This window comes from Oncorhynchus kisutch, linkage group LG5 (genome assembly GCF_002021735.2).
Source record: "Oncorhynchus kisutch isolate 150728-3 linkage group LG5, Okis_V2, whole genome shotgun sequence".
In the NCBI taxonomy this organism is placed as follows: Eukaryota; Metazoa; Chordata; class Actinopteri; order Salmoniformes; family Salmonidae; genus Oncorhynchus; species Oncorhynchus kisutch.
In genome coordinates this window covers 82,691-96,004 of record NC_034178.2, presented here as the reverse complement: position 1 = coordinate 96,004, position 13,314 = coordinate 82,691, and positions in this window count along the sequence as shown.

Sequence of the window (13,314 nt, the reverse complement as noted above, 5' to 3'; positions counted from 1 at the left end):
CCCTAACCCTAACCTAACCTTAAACTCCACTATAACCATAACCTAACCCCAACCTCTACTGTAACCCTAACCTAACCCTAACCTCCACTGTAGCCCTAACCTCCACTGTAACCCTAACCTAACCCTAACCTCCACTGTAACCCTAACCCTAACCTAACCTTAACCTCCACTGTAACCCTAACCCTAACCTAACCTTAAACTCCACTATAACCATAACCTAACCCCAACCTCTACTGTAACCCTAACATAACCCCAACCTCCACTGTAACCCTAACCTAACCCCAACCTCTACTGTAACCCTAACATAACCGGAACCTCTACTCTAACCCTAACCTAACCCTAACCTCCACTGTAGCCCTAACCTAACCCTAACCTCCACTGTAACCCTAACCTAACCCTAACCTCTACTGTAACCCTAACCCTAACCTAACCTTAAACTCCACTATAAACATAACCTAACCCCAACCTCTACTGTAACCCTAACATAACCCCAACCTCTACTGTAACCCTAACCTAACCCTAACCTAACTGTAACCTTAACCTAACCCCAACATCTACTGTAACCCTAACCTAACCCCAACCTCTACTGTAACCCTAACCCTAACCTAACCCTAACCTCTACTGTAACCCTAACCCTAACCTAACCCTAACCTCTACTGTAACCCTAACCCTAACCTAACCTTAAACTCCACTATAACCATAACCATAACCTAACCCCAACCTCTACTGTAACCCTAACCTAACCCTAATCTCCACTGTAACCCTAACCTAACCCCAACCTCTACTGTAACCCTAACCTAACCCCAACCTCTACTGTAACCCTAACCTAACCCTAACCTCTACTGTAACCCTAACATAACCCCAACCTCTACTGTAACCCTAACCTAACCCTAACCTCCTGTAACCTTAATCTCCACTGTAACCCTAACCTAACCCTAACCTCCACTGTAACCCTAACCTAACCTTAACCTCTACTGTAACCCTAACATAACCCCAACATCTACTGTAACCCTAACCTAACCCTAACCTCCACTGTAACCCTAACCTGACCTTAACCTCTACTGTAACCCTAACCTTAACCTCTACTGTAACCCTAACCTAACCCCAACCTCCTGTAACCTTAATCTCCACTGTAGCCCTACTACTGGGGAACTAATGGTCACTGGAGACTCATGGTCACTGGATAATTAATGGTCACTTGAGACTCATGGTCACTGGGGAACTAATGGTCACTGGAGACTCGTGGTCACTGGGGGACTAACGGTCACTTGGGGACTAATGATCACTGGGGAACTAATGGTCACTGGGGAACTAATGGTCACTGGAGACTCGTGGTCACTGGGGAACTAATGGTCACTGGGGGACTAATGGTCACTGGAGACTCGTGGTCACTGGGGGACTAACGGTCACTTGGGGACTAATGGTCACTGGGGAACTAATGGTCACTTGGGGCCTAATGGTCACTGGAGACTCGTGGTCACTGGGGAACTAATGGTCACTGGGAGACTAATGGTCAATGGGGAACTAATGGTCACCGGGGGACTAATAGTTACCAGGGAACTAATGGTGACAGGGGAACTAATGGTCACTTGGGGACTAATGGTCACTGGGAAACTAATGGTCACTGGGGGACTAATGGTCACTGGGGGATTAATGGTCACTGGGGGACTAATGGTCACTGTGGAACTAATGGTCACTGGGGGATTAATGGTCACTGGGGGACTAATGTTCACTGGGGAACTAATGGTCAATGGGGGATTAATGGTCACTGGGGGGACTAATGGTCACCGGGGAACTAATGGTCACTGGGGGATTAATGAGCCTTGGACTCCAAGCTTCGTGTTCTTGTACCAGCAGGCTCTGATGTTTGTCAAATGTAACCGGAATAAACTTGCATGAGGAGCATATTTTATCATGGACGTCAGCTTTGTAGACTGTGGATGGATGTCTCTCTTAGAACAGAAAACACAAATTATATCTTGCTGTTTTTGTCAAGTACATTTGTGAAGTATATTCAGAAATAAGACCAATGCCAATGTGTTGCTGTAACAACAGGTGGACATGGGGGGGTGCTGTGCTCCTCCTGTGGCCCCTGTGACTGAGGTCTGTGACAGGAAGCCAGCGAGGGTCCTTCCTCTCCGACCCACTGGGACAGTCAGTTCATTTGCGTTTACAGTTCTGCAGCTACAGGCTCTGTTCCTGCTCATCACTGAGAGGAAGTAGTCATTTCACATTTCCTGGCTAAATCCGTCCATCTATCTCCTCTTCATCTTCTGGTGTGGTGTGTGTGTGTGGTCTGTTGTGTTGTGTCTGTGTGTGTATGTGTGTATGGGCCCGTGTGTGTGTGTGGGGTGCACGTGGGTGTGTGTGTGGTCACGTGTGTCTCTGTGTGTGTGTGTGTGTGTGTGTCTGCTGTGTTGTGTCTGCATGTGTGTGTGTGTGTGTCTCTGTGTCTGTGTGTGTGTGTGTGTCTGTTGTGTTGTGTCTGCATGTGTGTGTGTGTGTGTCTCTGTGTCTCTGTGTGTGTGTTGGTGTATCCGCCCATCCTTTCTGTGGATTTTAGAGTACTACATTACTTGACCCTGTGATGGCTTTTCAGTGACGTTGGCATCCAGACCAGGGTCTCCTTCATCACAGAGCTGTTTGGTGAGGAGCCTCGCTGAGTTTTTCCAGCTACTCCTTTTCCTTCCTGTCTTTATCCAAACATCCAAAGGAGGCTGGGAAGGATTTTCTTCTCTCACCTCTCTCCTCCGTGGCAACTGGGGAGGTTCTTCTCTCACCGCTCTCCTCCGTGGCCACTGGGGAGGTTGTTCTTCTCACACCACTCTCCTCCGTGGCAACTGGGGAGGTTCTTCTCTCACCGCTCTCCTCCGTGGCCACTGGGGAGGTTCTTCTCTCACCGCTCTCCTCCGTGGCAACTGGGGAGGTTCTTCTCTCACCGCTCTCCTCCGTGGCAACTGGGGAGGTTCTTCTCTCACCGCTCTCCTCCGTGGCAACTGGGGAGGTTCTTCTCTCACCGCTCTCCTCCGTGGCAACTGGGGAGGTTCTTCTCTCACCGCTCTCCTCCGTGGCAACTGGGGAGGTTCTTCTTCTCTCACCGCTCTCCTCTGTGACAACTGGGAAAGATCTTCTCTCACCGCTCTCCTCCGTGGCAACTGGGAAAGATCTTCTGTTACTGCTCTCCTCCGTGGCAACTGGGAAAGATTTTCTCTCACCGCTCTCCTCCGTGGCAACTGGGAAAGATCCTCTCTCACCACTCTCCTCCGTGGCAACTGGGAAAGATCTTCTCTCACCGCTCTCCTCCGTGGCAACTGGGAAAGATCTTCTCTCACCGCTCTCCTCCGTGGCAACTGGGAAAGATCTTCTCTCACCGCTCTCCTCCGTGGCCACTGGGGAGGTTCTTCTTCTCTCACCGCTCCCTTCCATAGCCACCCACTGGGGAGGTTCTTCTTCTCTCACCGCTCTCCTCTGTGGCAACTGGGAAAGATCTTCTCTCACCGCTCTCCTCCGTGGCAACTGGGAAAGATCTTCTCTCACCGCTCTGCTCCGTGGCCACTGGGGAGGTTCTTCTTCTCTCACCTCTCTCCTTCATGGCCACCCACTGGGGAGGTTCTTCTTCTCTCACCGCTCTCCTCTGTGGCCACTGGGGAGGTTCTTCTTCTCTCACCGCTCCCTTCCGTAGCCACCCACTGGGGAGGTTCTTCTTCTCACACCGCTCTCCTCCATGGCCACTGGGGAGGTTCTTCTTCTCTCACCGCTCTCCTCGGTGGCCACTGGGGAGGTTCTTCTTCTCTCACCGCTCTCCTCCGTGGCCACTGGCGAGGTTCTTCTTCTCTCACCGCTTTCCTTCGTGGCCACTGGGGAGGTTCTTCTTCTCTCACCGCTCCCTTCCGTAGCCACCCACTGGGGAGGTTCTTCTTCTCTCACCGCTCTCCTCCGTGGCCACTGGGGAGGTTCTTCTTCTCTCACCTCTCTCCTTCATGGCCACCCACTAGGGAGGTTCTTCTTCTCACACCGCTCTCCTCCGTGGCCACTGGGGAGGTTCTTCTTCTCTCACCGCTCCCTTCCATAGCCACCCACTGGGGAGGTTCTTCTTCTCACACCGCTCTCCTCCGTGGCCACTGGGGAGGTTCTTCTTCTCTCACCGCTCTCCTCGGTGGCCACTGGGGAGGTTCTTCTTCTCTCACCGCTCTCCTTCGTGGCCACTGGGGAGGTTCTTCTTCTCTCACCTCTCTCCTTCGTGGCCACTGGGGAGGTTCTTCTTCTCTCACCGCTCCCTTCCGTAGCCACCCACTGGGGAGGTTCTTCTTCTCTCACCGCTCTCCTCCGTGGCCACTGGGGAGGTTCTTCTTCTCTCACCTCTCTCCTCCGTGGCCACTGGGGAGGTTCGTCTTCTCTCACCTCTCTCCTTCGTGGCCACCCACTGGGGAGGTTCGTCTTCTCTCACCTCTCTCCTTCATGGCCAACCACTGGGGAGGTTCTTCTTCTCTCACGCTCTCCTCCGTGGCCACTGGGGAGGTTCTTCTTCTCACACCGCTCTCCTCCGTGGCCACTGGGGAGATTCTTCTTCTCTCACCGCTCTCCTCCGTGGCCACTGGGGAGGTTCTTCTTCTCTCACCGCTCTCCTCCGTGGCCACTGGGGAGGTTCTTCTTCTCTCACCGCTCCCTTCCATAGCCACCCACTGGGGAGGTTCTTCTTCTCTCACCGCTCTCCTCTGTGGCAACTGGGAAAGATCTTCTCTCACCGCTCTCCTCCGTGGCAACTGGGAAAGATCTTCTCTCACCGCTCTGCTCCGTGGCCACTGGGGAGGTTCTTCTTCTCTCACCTCTCTCCTTCATGGCCACCCACTGGGGAGGTTCTTCTTCTCTCACCGCTCTCCTCTGTGGCCACTGGGGAGGTTCTTCTTCTCTCACCGCTCCCTTCCGTAGCCACCCACTGGGGAGGTTCTTCTTCTCACACCGCTCTCCTCCATGGCCACTGGGGAGGTTCTTCTTCTCTCACCGCTCTCCTCGGTGGCCACTGGGGAGGTTCTTCTTCTCTCACCGCTCTCCTCCGTGGCCACTGGCGAGGTTCTTCTTCTCTCACCGCTTTCCTTCGTGGCCACTGGGGAGGTTCTTCTTCTCTCACCGCTCCCTTCCGTAGCCACCCACTGGGGAGGTTCTTCTTCTCTCACCGCTCTCCTCCGTGGCCACTGGGGAGGTTCTTCTTCTCTCACCTCTCTCCTTCATGGCCACCCACTAGGGAGGTTCTTCTTCTCACACCGCTCTCCTCCGTGGCCACTGGGGAGGTTCTTCTTCTCTCACCGCTCCCTTCCATAGCCACCCACTGGGGAGGTTCTTCTTCTCACACCGCTCTCCTCCGTGGCCACTGGGGAGGTTCTTCTTCTCTCACCGCTCTCCTCGGTGGCCACTGGGGAGGTTCTTCTTCTCTCACCGCTCTCCTTCGTGGCCACTGGGGAGGTTCTTCTTCTCTCACCTCTCTCCTTCGTGGCCACTGGGGAGGTTCTTCTTCTCTCACCGCTCCCTTCCGTAGCCACCCACTGGGGAGGTTCTTCTTCTCTCACCGCTCTCCTCCGTGGCCACTGGGGAGGTTCTTCTTCTCTCACCTCTCTCCTCCGTGGCCACTGGGGAGGTTCGTCTTCTCTCACCTCTCTCCTTCGTGGCCACCCACTGGGGAGGTTCGTCTTCTCTCACCTCTCTCCTTCATGGCCAACCACTGGGGAGGTTCTTCTTCTCTCACGCTCTCCTCCGTGGCCACTGGGGAGGTTCTTCTTCTCACACCGCTCTCCTCCGTGGCCACTGGGGAGATTCTTCTTCTCTCACCGCTCTCCTCCGTGGCCACTGGGGAGGTTCTTCTTCTCTCACCGCTCTCCTCCGTGGCCACTGGGGAGATCCTTCTTCTCTCACCTCTCTCCTTCGTGGCCACCCACTGGGGAGGTTCTTCTTCTCTCATCACTCTCCTCCGTGGCCACTGCTTAGAGGCCTCATTACTTTATGTACTTCACAATCTGTTCTTCACGCTCATTACTGGATTGTTGACAGAATGGTTGCATAACAGCCCAACTGTTTATCAGAACACATAATGTTGTTGCTTCAGTGTTGAAAATGAAGATCTTGTAGATAGATAGGCACAATATGATGTATTTTTTAATACCGTATAATACTATAGATACACTTAATGTTGTGGCATCGAGACATACTGGCCCTATGAAAACCTCTTGGCTTTAACCACTCATGACCATTGGACAACCAAACCACCAAAAGTTAGGTCTGACATTTTGCCGACTGGAAGCTCCGGTAATCCTCACTCAGTAACAGTCTAATTGCTCAATATGACATCTGGCTGCACTCTTCTGGCTACGTAGAGTCTCTTAAGTCTACTTGATTTATACAGTTGACTTTTCCAAGCCAGGGATTATGAAACCTTACTCGAACAAGCATGGGAAATGTGCTGTGGTCTGTGCAACTCATAATGTTGGCGATCAGGCTTGGTTTGTGAGTGAGTATACAGATATTGTACATGTACAAGTCCTGATTCCGATACGTCACGTTTTCAAAGGTTCCCTTACTTGGTCTGTGGACTAGCCTATTCCTCCACCTGGATGGATTCTCCTAAAAAATGCCATGCTTCTTTTTTAGGGGTCAAAGGTCATATCTGGCCCGCCCTCCCACCGGCCGTCCACCCCTCCCTCTCCACGGCGCTGGCCGACAGGAAACAATGTGCTTTAACAGCCCACCTTTTCCCATATCCTGGGAGGAGCCTGCGGTCGGCGTTGGGATAAGAACAATGACAGGAAACACGGAGAGGAGTGAGAGAGTTCTCTGGGAGACATTGGAATGGTGGAGACTGCATGGTGGAGGCCTGGAGGGGTGGAGGTGTGGGGGCCTGGAGGGCTAGAGGGGTGGAGGGATGGAGGGCTAGAGGTGTGGGGGCCTGGAGGGGTGGAGGGCTAGAGGTGTGGGGGCCTGGAGGGGTGGAGGGGTGGAAGGGTGGAGGGATAGAGGGGTGGAGGGCTAGAGGGGTGGAGGGCTGCAGGGGTGGAGGGCTAGAGGGGTGGAGGGCTAGAGGGGTGGAGGGCTAGAGGTGTGGGGGCCTGGAGGGCTAGAGGGGTGGAAGGGTGGAGGGATAGAGGGGTGGGGGCTGGAGGGCTAGAGGTGTGGGGGCCTGGAGGGCTAGAGGTGTGGAGGGCTGGAGGGGTAGAGGGGTGGAGGGATGGAGGGGTAGAGGGGTGGAGGGATGGAGGGGTGGAGGGCTAGAGGGGTGGAGGGCTGGAGGGGTAGAGGGGTGGAGGGATGGAGGGGTGGAGGGCTAGAGGTGTGGGGGCCTGGAGGGCTAGAGGGGTGGAGGGCTAGAGGTGTGGGGGCCTGGAGGGCTGGAGGGGTGGAGGGCTAGAGGGGTGGAGGGATGGAGGGCTAGAGGGGTATGGGGGTGGAGGGCTGGAGGGGTAGAGGGATGGAGGGCTGGAGGGGTAGTGGGGTGGAGGGCTGGAGGGATGGAGGGCTAGAGGGATGGAGGGCTGGAGGGGTGGAGGGATGGAGGGGTGGAGGGATGGAGGGCTAGAGGGATGGAGGGGTGGAGGGATGGAGGGCTGGAGGGGTGGAGGGATGGAGGGCTGGAGGGGTAGTGGGGTGGAGGGATGGAGGGCTAGAGGGATGGAGGGCTGGAGGGATGGAGGGGTGGAGGGATGGAGGGCTAGAGGGATGGAGGGCTGGAGGGGTGGAGGGCTAGAGGGATGGAGGGGTGGAGGGATGGAGGGGTGGAGGGCTAGAGGGATGGAGGGCTGGAGGGATGGTGGGCTAGAGGGATGGAGGGGTGGAGGGATGGAGGGCTAGAGGGATGGAGGGCTGGAGGGGTTGAGGGATGGAGGGCTGGAGGGGTGGAGGGATGGAGGGCTAGAGGGATGGAGGGCTGGAGGGATGGAGGGCTGGAGGGATGGAGGGCTGGAGGGATGGAGGGCTGGAGGGATGGAGTAAGGCACACCTAGTGTGAGTGGACCGGCTGGACATTTGCTCTTAGCATTCCTCTGAATAGCAGAGGAACTGTGTTTATTAGCCCCCTGATTGTTTCAGTAATGTCTTAATGGGCACTTCTAGAAATTACTAAGGACTTTGTTCCTTCCTTGAGAACTTGTTTGGGTTCAATTTGCTCGCCTGATACTAACTGTAAGTTAAGTGTGCCTGGAAAATACTTGTTTTCACAAGCTGGTGTGGGAAATGAATGTGAGTTGATATGTTTAGTGAGTCAGTGATGAACAACAGGCAATCAAACATGGAAAACAAACGTGTTTCCTGCATCTGACAAAACTCTACTGTGCTTTTAGTTGCGCATTATCATGCAAGCAATATTGGCAACCTAATTACTAAATAGTTATGACTAAATCATTTCCCTTTGACCTTCACAGATCATTTATCATCTGGACTTTGGGGAGGGATTGTCTTATGAGAAATCCCACAATGAAACATGGCTTTGAGACGTTTCCTCACCTAACCTCGATAAACAACAATATGTGAGAAACACTATAGGAATGGTCCCATCGCTTGCATGTTCATCAACTTCTACAGAAAGCCTTTAGTATCTGTTCTCTGTTAGGGTTGTGGTATGCCCATAACTTTCAGAGCATTCTGTTTCACAGAATTTCAGTGAGACCCTTGTAAATCTATTCAATCATGATGAGTGTTATGCTGCATGCATCCCAAACCACCAATGACACCCAAAAACCTCACTCTGGAATCAAATGGGAGCGCCCTGACAGTTTACAATTTACGACCCCATGTCTGTCTGTCGGTAAGGCCAAGCAGACTGATGGGCCAACGGAGCACCAGACTTCCTGCGGGCCCCACCCAGCCATCCAGCCCAGGTCACATCCACTCAACTGGGCCATGGAGCTCAGAGCTTGACCTAACCCCTCCACACCCTCCACACCCAGCCTCAGCCAAGAAGTCATTCCATTGTTCTCAAGAGTGCAGACATCCTATACTCGGCAAGCCCAGATTATGTTCTAAGCATTTCTCTCTTTGCCAGATGTGTGTCTGTCTCTGGTAGTTAAGTATAGTAGCCAATGGTGTGGTTGTTCGTATTGTGTTGTCATCATCGCTGGTTTTTACTGTCACTAATGGCAATGATGGTGTGACTGGAAATGATCTTCGACAATACGTTGTGGTTGAAGCAAAGTGGGCTGATTTTCGCCTATAGCCTACCCTATAAATTGACTGGATCCACCAGTAATGGAGGTCAATTCCATTCCATTTCATTTCCTCATGCAAAAAGCACTTGATTACGATGTTGTGGTCAAGGGATTATCCTGTCAACATGGCCCTCCTCAAGCAAACCTCAAAAAGAATGTCCCACACATACTTCCACAGATACGTACTTCTGGAATGTGTTAGAGAAGTTGTCAGTGTTCCATGGAAGGCAGGCCAAGCCTGCTCTATGCAATCTATCTGACCCTCGCTCATCTTTCACCCACACACTGACAGACACACGGGGAATCTGGGTCTATGGCAGATACAGGCTACGTCCCAAATGGCACCCCATTCGCTACATAGTGTACTACTCTTGACCAGTGCCATATGGGCCCTGCTCAACAGTAGTGTGCTACATTGGGAATAGGGTGCCATTTGGGACATATGCATAGTGTGTAGAGACAGGCTATGACCCCTTATAGTTTAGAAAATATTTAGGTGGTGATGGGATTCAGTTCCATTGCTCCTCTTCTAAAGCCAGACAGGGGGAGTGCTAATGTTTTGCCAGAGTTAAACTCTGAAGGAAGTCAGATTAGGGTTGGTCGTCATCACCACTAAAAGCCATTATGTAGAACTGAAGGTATTGGAGCAGGGGTCAAATCTCTCTCTCTCTCTTCCATTTGCATCTCCATTTGGTAGAGATTGATTACATTGCACCTGTTTCAGCTGCCCAGGGTGAGTGTGACACAGACGTCATTATGGCCGCACAGTGACGCCTATGGGCCCTTTGTAAAGTTCGGCTAGATCCAAGAGGGCTGCCAAGAGTAGGAGTGAGGGGCGGTGTCATAGAAGGGTCAATCACCTCAACATTTGGTGCCTTTTTGGAGTCATGTTCCGGTGGTACAAACATAATGACATTCCTGACCATTAGTTCTAATAGGTTAGAAGATGGAGCTACAGCTCAACGTACACTGGCTGAGTTTCTCTGAGGGGAAGGTTGACGTTGCCTGGAAGTGTTGGCTGTGGGACGTTTTTGGGCCAGTTCAGGCCCAAAAACAGTTCAGGTCTGTACCGGAACTGGGGAAAGCTGATCAAGAAGACCCGGATAATTCTACACTGAACATTCTGCATTGTCAGAGATGGAGTCGCCATTCCTATAGAAATATAAATTACAGAATGGTTGTTCCATAGAGATCCATTGACCAGACAGTTGACAGAAGCCATGGTATTACTGGCCATGTGAATGCTATACTTAGTAAACAGGCAGTGGTCATGAGACAAGGGGAACTGTTTGCGACTGAGCACCAGAGCAGACGGATCACAAGTTCAATGCCGTATTTTTTTAAACAGGAAGTGAGTCTGTGTTCTGTACATAATACATTTCAGATTTCGATCCGTACAACAATACAGAACTGAGCGGAAGCCAATTTTTTTGATATTGTTGTTGTGGATTGTCATAGATAGGAACAATCATTTAAAGCGTGTCAACCTTACATATACAGTATCATGTCTTTGATGAGTGACTTTTAAGAGGTGAAAGGAGATGTTCTGCTACAGTAACCCAGTGACTGAGAGGAAAATATGGAGCAGTGTGTCACAATGAGGAAGTGGACATGCATCCTCTGATGAAAAACAACTCCAACTCTCCATAGGAAGTTCCAGACACATTCCCAGTCCCAGTTCCAGACCCAGTTGTGGACCCAGACCTAGTTCCAGACCCAGTTCCGGACCCAGATCCAGTCCCAGACCCAGTCGCAGTTCCAGACCCAGTTCCGGACCCAGACCCAGTCGCAGTCCCAGACCCAGTCGCAGTTCCAGACCCAGTTCCGGACCCAGACCCAGTCGCAGTTCCAGACCCAGTCGCAGTTCCAGACCTAATCCTAGACCCAGACCCAGTTCCAGACCCAGTTCCGGACCCAGACCCAGTCGCAGTCCCAGACCCAGTCGCAGTTCCGGACCCAGACCCAGTCGCAGTTCCAGACCTAATCCTAGACCCGGACCCAGTTCCAGACCCAGTTCCAGACCTAGTCCCAGACCCAGTCCCAGACCCAGTTCCAGACCCAGTTCCAGACCCAGTTCCAGATGCAGTTCCAGACCTAGTCGCAGTTCCAGACCTAGTCGGAGTTCCAGACCCAGTTCCAGACCTAGTCCCAGACCCAGTCCCAGACCCAGTTCCAGACCCAGTTCCAGACCCAGTTCCAGATGCAGTTCCAGACCTAGTCGCAGTTCCAGACCTAGTCGCAGTTCCAGACCTAGTCCCAGACCCAGTCCCAGACCCAGTTCCAGACCCAGTTCCAGACCCAGACCCAGTCGCAGTTCCAGACCCAGTCGCAGTTCCAGACCTAATCCTAGACCCAGACCCAGTTCCAGACCCAGTTCCAGACTCAGACCCAGTCGCAGTCCCAGACCCAGTCGCAGTTCCAGACCCAGTTCCGGACCCAGACCCAGTCGCAGTTCCAGACCTAATCCTAGACCCAGACCCAGTTCCAGACCCAGTTCCAGACCTAGTCCCAGACCCAGTCCCAGACCCAGTTCCAGATGCAGTTCCAGACCTAGTCGCAGTTCCAGACCTAGTCGCAGTTCCAGACCCAGTTCCAGACCTAGTCCCAGACCCAGTCCCAGACCCAGTTCCAGACCCAGTTCCAGACCCAGTTCCAGATGCAGTTCCAGACCTAGTCGCAGTTCCAGACCTAGTCGCAGTTCCAGACCTAGTCCCAGACCCAGTCCCAGACCCAGTTCCAGACCCAGTTCCAGACCCAGTTCCAGATGCAGTTCCAGACCTAGTCGCAGTTCCAGACCTAGTCGCAGTTCCAGACCCAGTTCCAGACCCAGTTCCAGACCTAGTCCCAGACCCAGTTAGAGAACCAGTTCCAGACCCAGTCCCAGTTCCAGTCCCAGATCCAGTCCCAGACCCAGTTCCGGACCCAGTTCCAGTCCCAGACCCAGTTCCAGACCAAGACCCAGACGCAGTTTCAGACCCAGTTCTAGTTCCAGACCCAGACACAAGATCAAAGAGGTGGATACAATAACATGAACAAGATGCCTTTCTCAGGGATATTGATCAACAAGATGCCTTTCTCAGGGACATTGATCAACAAGATGCCTTTCTCAGGGACATTGATCAACAAGATGCCTTTCTCAGGGACATTGATCAACAAGATGCCTTTCTCAGGGACATTGATCAACAAGATGCCTTTCTCAGGGACATTGGTCATTATTATGGGAAACAGTATATATAGCATAGTATTGATGGCTAATGTTTTCCAGTAATGCATATCCTCTGAGCTCTGTTGGTTCTCATAATGGGACGAGAAAATCAAACATGCAACTTAATTTTACCAAGAAATATGCATAGCAGATGTTAAAATAGGTTAGCTGGGAGGTTATGCCTCAGGGAACTTAATCATTAAGTATTTTTCAAAGTAATCCCCAATTTGCTTTAAACAAAAAGCAGATGTCTAGAGTTTAGATTTCCACAAACATTGATTAAATCATTACGGTTCATTTCAGCACTTTGGTGTTTTCCCGGCATGAATTATTTGAAGATATTGAAGTTCCCTACTGATGGAAATGACTTTTCTCTCCTGTATGCTTATAACGCTTGTATTAACTTGTAACAGCTTTCATACAGGGGATTCTAGATCTCATATGAATCCAATGAATCAATACAAATAGGAGTGTTTGTAGTGTAGCAATCAATACTAATTTCATGCAATAGCAGATTTGTTCAAAGCACAGATGATGATGAAACAGACATGCATCATGTCCAATAAAACAAAACCACACATGTTGTTTGAAGCTGAAATGACCATTGACTTCATTTAAGAGGAGAATGATTTGAAGCCAGGCTACAAATTGCTTAGACCACACAGACAGTTTTGATACACTTCCACTATGGACCAACAGCTTGTCTATGACTGTGTACTGTATGTCTCTCATCTGTGTGTATGTTTTAGAGTGTGTGTGTGCGTGTGAGTGTGTGTGTACACTGCGTACACCACGGCCCATCCGTGTGTATGTTTTAGAGTGTGTGTGTGTGTGCGTGCATGTGTGCGCGTGTGAGTGAGTGAGTGTGTGTGTGTGTGCGTGTGTGTGCGTGCGTGTGAGTGAGTGTGTGTGCGTGTGAGTGAG